Source organism: Sminthopsis crassicaudata, chromosome 3, assembly GCF_048593235.1.
Source record: "Sminthopsis crassicaudata isolate SCR6 chromosome 3, ASM4859323v1, whole genome shotgun sequence".
In the NCBI taxonomy this organism is placed as follows: domain Eukaryota; kingdom Metazoa; phylum Chordata; class Mammalia; order Dasyuromorphia; family Dasyuridae; genus Sminthopsis; species Sminthopsis crassicaudata.
In genome coordinates, this window is record NC_133619.1 from 535911716 (window position 1) to 535927692 (window position 15977).

At 33.1% G+C, this 15977-nt stretch overlaps 1 long non-coding RNA gene across 1 annotated transcript; it reads left to right on the forward strand.

Moving 5' to 3' along the window:
• Positions 1-5466: 5466 nt before the first annotated feature.
• On the forward strand, positions 5467-15437 carry LOC141563393 (uncharacterized). Its single transcript, XR_012488411.1, has 3 exons — positions 5467-5811; positions 7558-7685; positions 14589-15437. It is a non-coding gene; the product is annotated as an uncharacterized LOC141563393 (long non-coding RNA).
• Positions 15438-15977: the final 540 nt, after the last annotated feature.

Genomic DNA, 15977 nt, shown 5'->3' on the forward strand with positions numbered 1-15977 from the left:
GATTTAAGTGAGGGAAGGCTATAGAAGGTCACTTGCCTCACTTTCCCCTCCAAAGTCATCTGGGCCCGATGACAAGATTTGAATCAGTAGGACTGGAGATGGCTCTGGGTGCAGTGATTGACCTTGGACTTTTTAAGTCAAGGTCTTCAAAAGGTCTCAGACTGGCTGCACACATTCAGTGATAATACCAGGTAGCAGTTGAGGCAAAGAATGGCCTTTTTCATCTAATCAAAAAAAAAAAACAAACAACAAACCAACAACTAACTAAATAAATAAATCTGGGAGGGGAAGACCCTCAGGGTTTCTTGCCAAAGGAGAAATAAAGGCTATTTATAGTCAATCTGAGTATATTCAATCTAAATAATGACCAAATGGGGCTTGGCCTGGGACCAATTGGGGTCAATCAGTGAGAATCAGATTTATTTAGATTTTTTTTTTTTTTTTTGACTAGGTAAAAGAGGACATTCTTTCACTTAATTTAGGGCCTACTATGTGCCAGTCACTATGCTTTTTAACATCTCATTTAATTCTTACAAAATACTATTATTATCCCAATTTTATAATTGACAAAACTGAAACAGACAGAAGTTATATTATTTGCCCAGATATTACTGCTAGTATGTATCAGGAATATGATTTTAATTCAGGTCTTTGTGATTCTAGGCCCAGCGCTCTTTCTACTGGGCCATGTAGGGATCCATGAACTCAAGGACATAAGCAATCTTTCCACCCATTCATTTAGAAGTCCATCCATGCTTTCACATCCTTTATGTGACTAATCTACTTCCTCCTATAAATTATTCACCGAAGATCTGCACAAAGCATTCAAGGACTTCTAATTCTTTTAATACCTGGGCTTATCTATTTGTAACCTTTCTCTTTCACTTCATAGCTAGCTCATGCCATGATGCTCAGGATCAGAGATATAAAGCTAGAAGGAACTTAGAGACCCTTTAATACAAACTCCTCATTTTATAGATGAAGAAATCAGGAGAGGATTTAATTAATCCACTGTGTCACTTAGGTTCTTTAGAGGAGGTATTTGAACCCTGCTCTGACTCCTGAGCCAATGATTTTCTCACTTGTCAGACTGTCAGTGGTACATATGTTACTTCTTTTTTAAAAAAAAAATAATTTATGTATTTTTGTAAAGAAAAGGCTTGAAAACTAGGGTAAAAAACATTAAGAGAATACCTTATACTATCTTTATGTATGTTAAGAAGGATGATCATATCATTATGTGGAGAATGTTGATCCTCACTGATAGTTATTTCTACTGAATGTACTTTTAGCTAACAGAATGGATTTGAATTTTATTAATCAAATTGAAATCAACTCAACAAACATTTATTAAGCAACTATTATGCACAGGGGACTTTGACAATAAGAAAAATTTATGCAAATCCTCAGGAAAATATCCTGATACTGAGATGATTTTCCTTTCATAATGATAATTATGTTAATTTTCAAAAGTTACTAAAGATCCTTTCCTGAAGGTTATAAAGGGTAGTTGAGGCAGTGTTATATATGCCTTTCCTGAGGGCAAGATTATATATTAAATGACCCTTTGAACTAATTTTGAACTCTCTTACTTGGTAATGATAGTATATCATAATTAATCTTCACAGCCCACACAAGCAATATAACAAAAGATCTTTCTGAAGGTTGCAAGCATATTTATATATTAAGAAATCATGTCTGTGTTTGGAATAAAGTGTCATAACCAGTATCAGAAATGATCTCTGCTTTCCTGAAGGTATTGCCGACACACCCATTGACACTTATTTGCTGAAACTTGACCCAATGGCCTATTTGGAATGTATATAACTATTTACTGTTACCTAATATTAGCCTAATATTGCTAAGGTACCTTTCTTATGAATCCTCAAAGTATTTCATAAAAAATTATTATTTTTCTTTATTCATGTCATATGAGATTGGTCATTATCTCCATTTTCCCACAAAATAAATGGTGTTACAGAGGGGCTAAATTATTTGTGCAAATCCCAGTTATCTTCTCAAGGATGTAGAAATTTTTAAAAACTAGATGAAAAGTCCATGGAGAAGCACCATGATGGAGTGGGAGAGTTAAAACAAGTTAAAATATGCACAGTGGATATGCAGAGGGTGCATCAGAGACATTTTAAGAAACGCTGTGTGTGATGAAAGAATTGAATGTGATGTGGCCAGTTTCCCTTTAGATCTCTCAACAAAGACAAATAACCAATTGAGTCATTTTCCCAAGTCATCCAGACAACTATCATTTTTGCCTGCATTAACTGAATTCTTAAAAATCCAGAATCCTTTGACAGGGTAGCAATTTGGCTCATTATTTCTATATTTGCTCTTCTAGCAAAGTCTTTCTTGATTTATAATGGCATGAGATAACTGTACATTCAAGATTCCTGAAGGCTATGTTATCAGATAACAAACTTTTGAAGATCCCCACCAAGCTGGAAAGGCTTTGAAATATAATGGCTCCCTAAAATAAACAAACAAACAAACAAATCATTTGTATGCAGAGCATATTTAACATTTTAATTTACATTATTTACATCTTTTCATCAGTTCCTTAAGTCTGGACAATCAACAAAATAATAAATTAAATGATTTGAAGTGTTTGCTGATTTCTAAGATGTAAATTAACCCTGCACAGCTTCAACATACCTCTAGTATGCCCATGAGTTTGCCTGGTAAAGGAATACAGGTACAATATCAGTATCTAGTAAAGTTCTTGGCACATAATAGATATTCAATATATAGTTATTGATTAATTGACATATTGATATATAATTGATACAATTAATTATATTGAGTGATTGATGACCAACTTAGCAGAGAGGCTTGTCACCAGACTGTCTGCTGGGTGACACATTTTTAAAGTCACAATAGCTCTTAAATACCACCTACCAAAGGGTTTGAATTATTATCAGTCTAGCAAATATGCATATTGAAGAAAGCACATATTCTTGAAATACTGAATTATGAGAACCCACAAAGGAAATAAATGGATCTAATTAAATACTTATTGCAAATAGGGCTTAATGGGAGATGAATTAAAATTAAAAGGTTGCTTCATCAGTGTGGAATTATAGTAAAGAGAATTAGATGGTCTTCTGGGAAGTTTTTATTAACTATGATATTGTAGTAAAATAAGTTACCTTTTTTCCTATTAGGACTAGCAATTTGAGTCTCATGCCAACTCTATGATCTAGGAAGGGCAAATCTTAGTTTTCTCTTTCCACAAATAAGAAGCAGCTCAAAGACATGGTATAATGGGTAGAAGGTAACACAGCTAGTAAATGTCAAAGCCAGGTTTTGAATCCAGGTCCATGGCTTTTATATGTTTGTCAAATTGGCCAGACAATCATATTAAAAGTATTCCTTCCTCAGTACAATTTCTCTTAGAAAAAAAAAAAAAAAGCACACAGAAACTGGAAACTGAGTGGATGCCCATCAATTGGAGAATGGTTGAATAAACTGTGGTATATGAATATTATGGAATATTATTGTTCTGTAAGAAATGACTAACAGGATGATTTCAAAAAGGCCTGGAGAGACATGAACTGATGCTGAGTGAAATGAGCAGGACCAGGAGATCATTATATACTTCAACAACAATATGATGATCAATTCTACTGGATGTGGCCATCTTCAACAATGAAATGAACCAAATCAGTTCCAATAGAGCAGTAATGAACTGAACCAGCTACACCCAGCGAAAGAACTCTGGGAGTTCACTATGAACCACTACATAGAATTCCCAATCCCCCTATTTTTTCTGCCTGCATTTTTGATTTCTTTCACAGGTTAATTGTACACTATTTCAAAGTCTGATTCTTTTCGTACAGAAAAAACAACTGTTTGGACATGTATACATATATTGTATTTAATTTATACTTTAACATATGTAACATGCATTGGTCAACCTGCCATATGGGGGAGAGAATAGGGGGAAGGAGGGGAAAAATTGGAACAAAAGGCTTGGCAATTGTCAATGCTGTAAAATTACCCATGCTTATATCTTGTATATAAAAAGCTATAATAAAAAAATAACCCTAAAAAAAGCACAGAGAACATTACCTTCCTTTTTGTCTTTGCCATTATGGCATCATCCTTTTCTATTTCAAGTTACTCTCATAACATACTGCATTTCCCATGTTTACATTACAAGTTTAATTGATTAAATTTTCAGTTGACTATTGCCTGATTCTCTTTAAACAGTTAAGTATCTCTAATTCACACTGGCAGGCATATAATTGCTGAAAATCTTATTGATATATCAAATCCTATATGTGGAACATGGATTCTTATAAGCTCTACTTAGAGGTTGACATTTTCTGATCTTGTCTCTAAGTTTGGAGTATATGTCGTTCTCTCAGGTATACAGATACTTTCCTAACTACTACAACTTATAATATAATAATGATAAATGGGAAAGCATTAAAGATCCACTTATTCAACTATAACCAAATACCCTGACAACAAAAGAAACGTTAGACTAACCATTTCAGTTTTCATTGGTTACTCAACCTATTTGCTTTTACAAGTTGTACTCTATTGACCTAAAACAAGTGCAAGATTTCCCAAGATGTGGCAAATGTTAGCCAATGGATCACTGGATCATATTATGTTTGCAAATTAGCTTGAAATTCCCCAGTTCCACTGTCATTGGTACATCTGGACTAGCAAATGTAGACAGCTTCATGATTTCAATTTGCTAATGTTTTTGAAACTCTGGAAAAATTTTTATTATGGAAAAAAAATTTAATACACATCCTTAGTTACTACTCATTTGGGAAGTCATTTGGAAAATCCTTCCCCAGCAGCTGGATTGTATCATACTTGCTTCATATTTGGGCTGGGTAATTTTAAAATGCCTAGAAGAAAAAAAAATGTTTCCCTAGGTGAGATGAACTGGTAGATAGAACTCATAGGACATGATCTAACTTGGAGATACCGATGTTGCTCTTATGTACCACATGCAATGCTTACATTTTTCATTGGTCCACACTTCCTCATAAAGTTTGATTCTTCAAATAGTCCACCTCAGCCAGCATAAAAAAGAAAAAAAAAGGAATCAGAGGGTGCATTGTTTTGCTGTTATTCTGTCATAGCAGATGGAACCACATTTAAATGGAACTCCTTGATATGTCATGCATGAGAAATGATGAAGTTCTGTTTCATTGATTTAATCTCTATGTACTGTAGACACTCTGAGCCTTGAATGGGTGAGAGCACAAATAGCATGGGAGTAAGATAAGAAAAACATGCCAAGTGTTTTACCTTTTGGCCTCTAAAAAGGGAGTCAGACAAAAGGGTTTCTGGCCTTTCCTGTGAATTCCTTGCTACCGTAGCTCCAAGACTAGAAAGAACCCAAAATATTTATGTTTTGTTTTGCTTTCCTTTCCTAAACTCTCACCCTCTGTTCATCTCTGCTGATCCCCTTTTTTAATATTTCCAGAACCAAGTTTCTTTGCATACAATGAATTACTCATTGCAGAGGTAATCAGCAGCTCTTACTGTTTACCTAGTTTGTCTCTCCCATGGCTCCATTAATAAAAGGTCAATGCTTGTTCTCTCTAACAATATCTCAATGCCTTCTGTTAGCTGCCCAGAGTTCAAGACATATGCAGAAAAATAATTCAGACCCCCTAGGGAGGAGACTCTATTATGCATAGTGTTTCTTTGGCCAACTCAACAGAGAAACTTTAGATCTATTGAAGCAGCCAAAGTGGAGAGTCCCTGATGTGATGGGAAATAATTTTTCCCCAAGAAACATGAAATTCTGAGTCAGAGTTTGACATGCAGGTAAAATTATTTTTTGTTTTTTGTTTCCTTATTTGTTTTTCTATTCAAAATCTATGTCATGATGACCTTTTACATTATACATTCTTAGGTTTTAAGAGGCTGTCTGGGAGAGAAGAAAAAGGAGTGGACTTCAAGCCAAAAGGTTTAGTCTTGGCCCTGCTACTAATCAGCTTTGTGGCCTTGGACAAATAATTTACTCTCCCTGTGAATCAGAATATGTAAAATTCAAGAGGATTGGAATTCATGATCTGTAAATTACTTTTCAGTTTCAAATTTAATAATTTTGTCATTTCCTCAAATTGCATTCTTTTATAAAGCATTTTATTTGGTCTCTTTCTATAAGTTGAAGCTCTGATTAGCAACTTAGTTATGGATTGTAGTTTTCCTAAAATTAAAAAAAAATAATTTAAGAAAAAGTCTTCCTGAAATTTGGAGAAAGATTGCAGAGAACCAGTTATTTTATTTGTCTTTTCCCTTGGGTAATATTTATCCAAAATTTGGTTATTGAAAAAAAAGTAGTTGTATTTCAATCAGCTTTAGCCTAATTTAATTTTCCTGACAACAAAGGGAGTTTGGGACCAATAAATATTTTCCTCTTGTTATGGGAGAAAATATTCTTTGTCATATAAAGAGTCTGTTTTGCTCAACATTCAGTAAATGATAGATATAGCTTGAATAAAGCAAGCAGGAAATGTGTGGAAAATTGATTGCTTCATTATGATATGGAATATAGCTTTAGGGATTTATCTACATTGATGAGCTTCATTTACAAGTTATTTAATAATTAATCTGAAATACATGAATTCAGAATTTATGAGATGGCATATATGATTCAATAAACATTTAATTATGTTTATACTGTAATTTTTAAAAAGAACCTGCCACATAATATATAAAGAGTATTAACAGTGAGTAATCTTTTTAGTGAAAAGAGTCAGAGTTTGAAATGTATCTCTACCCCTTATTACTTAAGTGACCTTAGGAAAATCACCTACTTAATGGCCCAGATTAAGTTCCTTTCTTGCCTTCCACATAGGATCATGAGTTCTGATATATTTTTTAATAGTATATCTTCAACTTCTGGGTTCCAAAATAAATTTGTTTTTGTTTATCTTATGGTGTCGTTGTGAAATTATGATTTTATTTCTTTCTGATTTAGTACTAATTTATCTCAGTTCTTAATAACTAAAAGTAATAAAATGACTACTTTAAAATATTATATGGTTTTGACTTTTTATTTAATAAGACTAGTTTTTGTTCAAATTATTCTAAATTTGATGGTTTTGCTATCATTTCATAGAGGCAGCATAACTAGTGTTTGGAGAGCTAGCCTTAATGCCAGACATTTACTAGCTATGAGACCCTAGACATATCATTCAACTTCTACATGTTCCAAGCAATTCTTTATTCTTTATCTGTTAACTTGTGACATGTATTTATGGAAATGTTCCCTCAAGATGATCATATCAAAAATCCTTCTTGTGTATGAAAATATCAAGAGGCTATGGTCTTTTCTGCCCAGGAATGTTTGGCATAAGGTGTCTTATTCTGTAGTATTTATAAAATATTCCATACTGACTTTATGTTATTATGTGTATTTATTTTGTTAATGGAGAGAGTGAGGAAACAAAATGAAGCATAAAATAGAGACAAAAAAGAAAGCAATTTTTTGGGAAAATTACATTTCTTATGGTAACTTAAATTTGTGGGTATTGGTATTAAGCAGAATAGTGAATTACATTTCAGACTTGCCTTGTGAAACTGTGGATCAAACCATCTAAACAGCATTCCAAGTTTGGAGTCAGAAGACCTCATTTGATTTCATCAGCTTTTCAGAAGGTTCTGCTGATAAGATGATTCTTTTGGAAGCAAAGGTAACAGAGGGGAGGATTTTTCTAATTTTTCAGATTTCCACCTAATATTAAATATATTTTATTCTGGAGTTTTTTTCCCCTGAGTTATTTATTTTGCTTTTAGAACATGGGGATATTTTCCCCATGGGGGCTCATGCTTTTTGCCTGCTTTCATGATGAAGAACTCTGGATGAGTGATTTTAAAAGTAAAGGTACCTACTCTGTGGTCAATGAAAATTTGGTCAAGTCTGATGTAATCATCAACCTGGAAAATGGGCCAAAGTCATCAAGTAAAATTCCCCCATTGTGAAGAAAATTGTTTTGTGAACTTTATGGAGCTATGTGGTCACAGCCTTGTGTTTTTCATTCTGTTCCCTAAATAGCAATTAAGGCAACAGAATGATTTCAACCAGGATACTTTCTGAGGTCTCAGTAACTAAAAACCTGTACCACAGAGATTATGTGGTTACTGGAAATCTAAATTTTGGCTTGACCCAATTTTTAGCCTGGGGATAAAGGATGTATAGTAGAATTTACTATTTATTTGTCATTAAAATGATAATTTCTTATTTGTGTGAATACTTCATTGTGTCATGAAGATGATCCTAGGTTATTCAAAGGCTGTGTCAGACTAGAACATGCCTAATAAATGGTAATAGCTTGGAAAATTTTTGAGTAAGGGTCCAGTGATGGATTGATTCTTTTTTATTTGTTGTTGTTCAATGTCATGCCTGACTCTTCATGACCCCATTTGGATTTTTTTTTTCTTTTTTGGCAAAGATACTGGGGTGGTTTGCCATTTCTTTTCCAGCTCATTTTACAAATGAGGAAACTGAGGCAAATAGGGGTAAGTGGTCTATGGTCAAATTTTGACTCAGATTTTCCTGACTGCAATCCCAGCACTCTATCCATTAAGCCATCTAGCTGTTATCTGAGGGGGTTATTAACAGGTAGGTCTCAGGGCACTTAATTATTCCACTTCAGCAACTTTTAAATTAAATATATGTACTGAGTGGAACAGGGACTATGACTTGTATTGGTGAGTTTTCCACCAAAACAACTAGAGATCCTTGAATGGGAAATTTTTTTTAAATTTAAAGATATCAACATGTTATTGGATAGATATGTGGCCTCAAAACTAGAAAGACTTAGATTTAAGTCTGGCTTCTCATATGTATGGGGTTTAGTGACCCTGAGCAAGTTACTTAATACTGCAGTTCTCTTGGCATGTCTTTAAATCTATAAATTGTAGAAAAGTGCTGACCCACATTAATAGAAAAACTTTCCTTATCTGTGAGTTCTCTATACTCCAGCTTCTTAAACAGCATTTTATGGCTTCCTATGGGGTCTTGTAACTGAATATGGGAGTTACGGAATTATGATTTTTATCAGTAAATATTTAATTTGTATACCCATTATATATACTTATATAGTCATTCATGTAAAAAAATTTTGGATGAAAAGGGGTTGAAGGTAGGAAAAAGTTTAAGAAGCCCTTTTCTATATCAGTGAAATCACAGCCTCAATTTCAATTCCTGGTCCACTCTACAGAACAGATCATTAGGTATTTCTGTGTAAAATAATTGTCTTTGGTTTCATATCTTAATGTTTTTAAACTTGTAATCAACTGATTTTGTTTTGAAAATTTGAGAACTATAATGACAGATGAGCAAAAAGTGACTTAGATGAATATCTGAAATCTAACTCTCCATTTCACTTTGATACATAGACCAACTTGATTTTGATCAGATACAAGAAACACATCTTTATGGTAACTTGATTGATAACTATATTTGGCCTTGTTACATAATCTCATTAATGGAGAATATTGAGATGAGGCAGAAGAAAGACTAGCTAAAGGAAAGAAAAGAGAAAAGCTACTTATTCAGAGTGGTAAAAAAAAAAAAAGCTGATATTTTGTGATATTTTAAAATAAGTTAAGTTTTAAATTTTTCAACAAATAGTTTTTATCAGATTTGTTTGAATAAATAAGTATGACTTGGAATTCATATTCATCCTGTTTATATATAAAAGTACCATAAAAAATATTTGATCTCTGAGACTGAACATTTCTTTATCATAAAGTAATAATCAACTTTGAGTCAGTTCTAAGTTTATGGGTTTCAAATGATCAAGATTTCATTAGAATTACACATACATTCCTTAGCAGTTTTCCCCAGAAAAGTCTATTTGTTTTCTCCAAAGACAAGTTGACCATAAATTTTCTTTTACTCAAGACTGATAACTTAATTTCAGGTAACAAAATTATTACATTATGATTTGACTGACTTTTTTTTTGGATTATGTATGAAAACTTTACTCCCAATGTCCTTTTTTTCAATTATGAAAGGAGAGTAGAGGTAAAGAGCCCCCAAATTTGATGTAGTTCTTTAATAAAAAGTTCTGACTCCATAATTGGAGAAGAGAGATAAAAAATTATTTTTTTCCTAAGAGATGCCTTATTCTGAGTTTTACATGACATGGATTGTTTTGGCCCCACTGTATTTTCTTTCAGACTTTAATCTGTTTGCTGTTGCTGCACATGAATTTGACTATTCCTTGGGATTGTATCCCTCTAGTGTACCTAAAGCTCTGATATATCCTATTTACATATACAACACCATGAGACAGAAGATTCTTTCTGAAAAGCTCAAAGGCATTAAGCTCTCTATAGTACAATGAAGTTTGCTCTCTTTCCCTTCCTTCTATAAATTCTCACATGGAGTCAGAAAATAATTTGCCAGTCCCCAAGATCGGTAATCCTGTGAAAAGATCTCTTCAGGGACTGTCACTAGAGTGGCTTGATCTCTAGCCTACAGGACTGGGCACATATGATACCTTCTCAATCTCTTTTTTTGCCTCCACCTTCCAGGTGTGTGCTGGAACCAGCCAATCTATTATTAAACTTTCAGTGTGAAGATTTACACTTCCCAAATCAGCAAATGATACAAATTAGGGTTTGAGTCTAAAACTTTAAGTGATGTAGGAAATTTTAGTCAAGCAGATTAAACTTAAAAGTGTGTTGGTTATACATTTCTTTTTCAGAGAACTGTTTTTGAAACTTCATAGTTTATATATGTTACAGTATCAGTCATTTTCATGGCTCTACTTTGAAATGTATCAAGGCATTTGAGTTAGAAGACCTATCTGGGTTAGAAATCTGGCTCCAATACCTGTGTGACCTGAGGCAAGCAACTTAATCTCATTTGACATCAAATACTTCATTTGTAAAATAAGATTAGACTTTTTGATCCTTTTTGCCTCTAAATCTATGCTCTCATGATCATTTAATCTTAAGCTTTGAAGCTTTTGAGTAGAAGAGCTTGGCTTTGGAGTTCAGTTTTATAATGAAGTCTGACTAATGCTGATATAATAGGGATAATTGGGGGGTTCTCCTGATCTATTCCTTTTATGTTTAACATGTGTTCTGTAACCTTTCTATGGAACATGAATTCTGACTCTTTGTTATATTATTTTCTAAGTGAAATTGTATTCCATTTAAAGTAATATAATTATATTAAGTTCCTTTTTATTCCATGTGAAAGAAATAAAATAATATTCTTGATATTACCTTTTTACTGTTATTAATTGGAAAGAGTTAAGATTAAGAAAATATTCCAAAGGATCTTTAGAATACAGAACCATTGCACATATTTAACCTATATCAGATTGCTTGCTCAGTTGGGAAGGGAGAATGTAAGGAAGGGAGGGAGAAAAATATAGAACACAAACTTTTACAAAAATGAATGTTGAAAGCTACCTTTACATGTATTTAGAAAAATAAAATACTATTTTAAAAAGAACACATAATAAAAATTTGGACAGGCCCAAGAAAAGATTGTGATTCAGGTGCATACTTGAGTCTCTTGAAACAATGAGTTTTATAATCTTTCATTAAGAATTAAACATTTTTTGGGGGGTTTAATCCTGTGACTTCATTGGAATAGCAAGTCTTAGTTTGTGGAAATTTCCTCCTCTAATAGAGATTGCAACTCATTTGTTTAAGAGAGTTATTTGGGACACTTTGAGATGAAATAATTGGCCCATGGTCACACAGATGGTAGGTATCAGATACAGAATTTGATCAACACAGATCTTCCTACATCCAAAGGTGAAAATTGCTGCTACTATTAATTATCACATAACTGACATTTATAGAGTGCTTTACAGTTTGCAAGGAATTTTATATGTATCATAGGCCACACCACCTCTCTGACTAAGAATAAGTTAACAATTTATATAATTATTGCTTTTATTTCCAGAATAACAAAGTTGCTTTCTTATTGTTAGTGCATTTTCTCTGGACAACTCATTTGGGAGGTGACTTGTCTAAGGAGATGATGTTAAGTCAGTGGCTGAGCTGGAACTAGAAGGAACATGCATTTTGTTACTCCCAGTTGTTATTCCTCAGACTACAATTCTCATCAACATTTTTTTAACTCAAATTTTTATATTTTATTTTTTTCCAATTTCATGTAATAACAATTATAATTTTTAATAAAAAAATAAGTTCCAAATTCTATCCCTCTCTTCTTCTCCTCTCTTCCTCTTTGAAAAGGTATTTGGTATAAAGTATACATGTGCAACATGCAAAACATATTTACATATTAGACACATTGTAAAAGAAAACACAGACCAAAAATAAGAAAAGCAAAGAAAGGTGTTTTGTTTTTGTTTTTGTTTTTGTTTTTAGTATGCTTTGATCTGCATTCAGACTCTATAAGTTCTTTCTCTGGGGAAGGATATCATTTTTCATTATAAATCCTTCTGAATTGTTTTGGATCATTGTATTGCTGAGAGTAGCTAAGTTATTTGTTGATCAAATTTTCTTTAAAGCCTTCCCTTCCACAAAAGCCACTGAGAAATGCCAGGTAGAATGTGGTAGGTACTTTGCAAATTTTCTTTCTATTTTTCCTATCATGTTTTAGTTTATGAATATTTCCTAACACTAAGAAGAGAATTGAGATGAGCATAAAGCAAATCAAATGAGAACATTGGATGGTTCTATTATTTCTGATCCAGGTAAGGACCTATTACATTACCAGATATCAGACACATATGCACAGTTGATGCCATTACTAAGCTAGATGGGGAAAAATTGCATTTAGGAAATGTAACTCACACTGAAGCATTTTATTCCTGCAACTTTTTGCAACAGAAAGTCCCTGTTGTAATTTGGGGTCATGGCCCTGTGGTTATTCTGGAGTATCAAGAGCTCTAAATTGTCAGATAAATCCTTGGCTATCTATTGTATTCCTTAATATAGCTTGTAGAAACAGAATTCTAGGGCCAGAAGGGAATAATACTTAATGCAATGTGATGCAATTCTTTTATGTAATTACAGTAATATAATGAACGCTTCTTGCCCTAGAATCATTGACATGGTATGAGTGTCAGTGGAGGATGGCCGCTGTCCATCACATCCACCTGCCTCTACCCCCACTATTTTTTAAGATATACATCTCTTTAGGTACATTCTTTTTGTAGCTTGGGTGGGATTTATACTTGAGATGCTTTAAATATTTGATTATTATTTTAAAAAATATATATGCTGAAATAATTTTATTTAACTTAAGATGTATTCTTGCCACTTCACTCAGGCTTACCTGAAGTGTATTCTCTCAATACTGTTTTGATATAGAAGCCATTTTTTGAATCAATGCTTTATACAAGAGAAAAATTAATACAAGAACCTATTCTATAGATGGGACAGCTGAGACCTAGAAAGATTAAATGATTACACATGAAATGCTTTAAAGATTTGAATACTATTTTTAAAAATGTAAACTATAGGATAAATTATTTAATATTGTAATTTAAATGTAATTTAAAATAATTTAATTAATAATAATAATATGCCATTTCACTTAGGTATGCCTCAAATATATTCTGTCAATATCACTATGAAGTAAAAAATTATTTTTTTAAAATAAATTGCTCCTATGGGACAAAAATTATGGACCCTCCAAGACCCTGTAGTCCTTTATGGCTATTCCAAGTGTAATGTTCTTTGTTCTGTTTTCTGGAGGTCTTGGGGGCAGCCTTCTTTTCAGACAGAGTAATCACCACGAGAGTAGCCAGGTATTAAAGTCCAGATTCTTTATTATTTCTTTCCTGGGGCAGGGCAGCTTTCTCGAAAGACTTTCAGACTGGCCTTGGTCTCAGTGGAGAAATGCAAGAGGAGAGCCTGCCCCTAGGAGCCTGACTGAAGGTGGAAATGAATCTTTCCTCCTCTCTGAGAGCTTAAGCTCCTCCCTTCAGTTCTCTTGTCTTCTCTGCCTCTGAATGAATCTAGCTGAGGCTCCTAGCTTATATGCTCTACACTGAGTATAAACCAATCATTATATCTCTAGGGAACCATTATTTGTAGTAAGATTAAATCAATCATACTGAACTTAGAGAATTATCAAGCACCATGCTAAACTAGATAACCATTGTCTCATCAATTCCACTGAATTCCACGTTGTAGGAATCCTTTTTTCAAGTTCAGAGTTCTGGCCCATAATACCCAAAGATTCTTAATGAACTTGGATTTCTCCAAAACATTAAAAGGATAGATGTTGCCATGCATGATCCTAAAACTTAATTGACTACAATTTTCACTGGAGACAAGATCTGGAAGTATGAAATCAGTAGGAAGTATCTAGAAGTAAATATCTATTACTAGGAGACATACTATTTCATTTGAGGCAATTCATTTTTGTTAGTTATATCACAAATGATCTTTTATGTTTTTCTAAAATTGGCTAGAGCCCATAAGGAGACAACATGGAAACAATTTTATATAAATAAGATATATACAGGTTAAATTGGAGATAATCAGCTATATTAAAAATAAAGTTTTATCTTTATAGTATCTAAATATCTACTTAATATTGTTCAGAAATGTTAAATATTTTCTTGTTATATTTTATTTTTGAATAGATCCAATGAAGAAAAACTAACTATACAAGAAGGATATCCTGAATCTCTTAAGAATTGCTTTCTAGAAGGCCTGGAGAGACTTACATGAACTGATGCTGAGTGAAATGAGTAGGACCAAGAGATCATTGTATACTTCAACAACAATACTATATGATGATCAATTCTGATGGACGTAGCCATTTTCAATAATGAGATGAACCAGCTCAGTTCCAATAGAGCAGTAATGAACTGAACCAGCTACACCCAGCAAAAGAACTCTGGAGATGACTATGAACCATTGCATGGCATTCCCAATCCTTCTAATTTTGTCTGCCTGCATTATGGATTTCCTTCCCAGGCTAATTGTACACTATTTCAAAGTCTGATTCTTTTTGTACAGCAAAACAACTGTTTGGACATGTATACATATATTGTTTTTAATTTATACTTTAACATATTGAACATGTATTGGTCAACCTGTCATCTGGGCAGGGTGGGGAAGGAGGAGAAAAATTAGAACAAAAAGTTGGCAGTTGTCAATGTTGTGAAATTACCCATACATATATCTGGTAAATAAAAACTCTTTAAAAAAAAATCTGGAGAAGGAAATAGAAAATCTCCAGTATCTTTGCCAAGAAAACCCTAAATAGTGTCACAAAGAGTAAAACAAGACTGAACACACCAAAGATGTATTACTTGCCAGGTACAACACAGAAAAGATTATTTTTCTGGAATGGGTTGGATTAGATGTCTACTGAGGCCTTCCAACTCTGAAAATCTGTATCCAGTGTTCTTTTTATTACACTTTAAGTAACAGCATATCTATATTCCTTTTTGATGAATTCTGGGAGAAATAATTACTAAAACAGTGGCAACTACCTTGAATTATATGCACAGAGAGTTGCCTTGGGGGTGGAAAAGTTAAGTGACTTCCCAGAATCTTAAAGCTAGTAAATGTATCAGAGATACCAGAATGGTTTGTCATTGCATTAACATTTTTAAATAAAGTGAAATAATTTAAAAAAAAAAATTGCTTTCTAGGAATTAGACAAAAAGGAGTTGCAGCCTACCAGTAAAATGGCAAGTTTCTCACTCTGGAATGATTTTGGTGCAAATTAGTAATGTGGAATGTTGTTCTTCAAAATACAACTTCCAATTATGTGAATTAAGGGTTGCAAGGTAAAGTTAGATGTTTTAAACTTAGACATATGTCTCAGTGTCAAAATATGAAAAAAATATAAAAATAGTAAAATGGTATGTTAAAAACAAGTAAGAAAGAATTACACCAAAAAAAATCATTTTTTGTATTTACATTCCTCTGGCTTTTCTTGTCCAGTTATTTTCCGCCAAATAGCCCAGATAATTCTCTTTTAAAAGCAGGGTAGGCAATCATGGGCTAGACTGATGGTG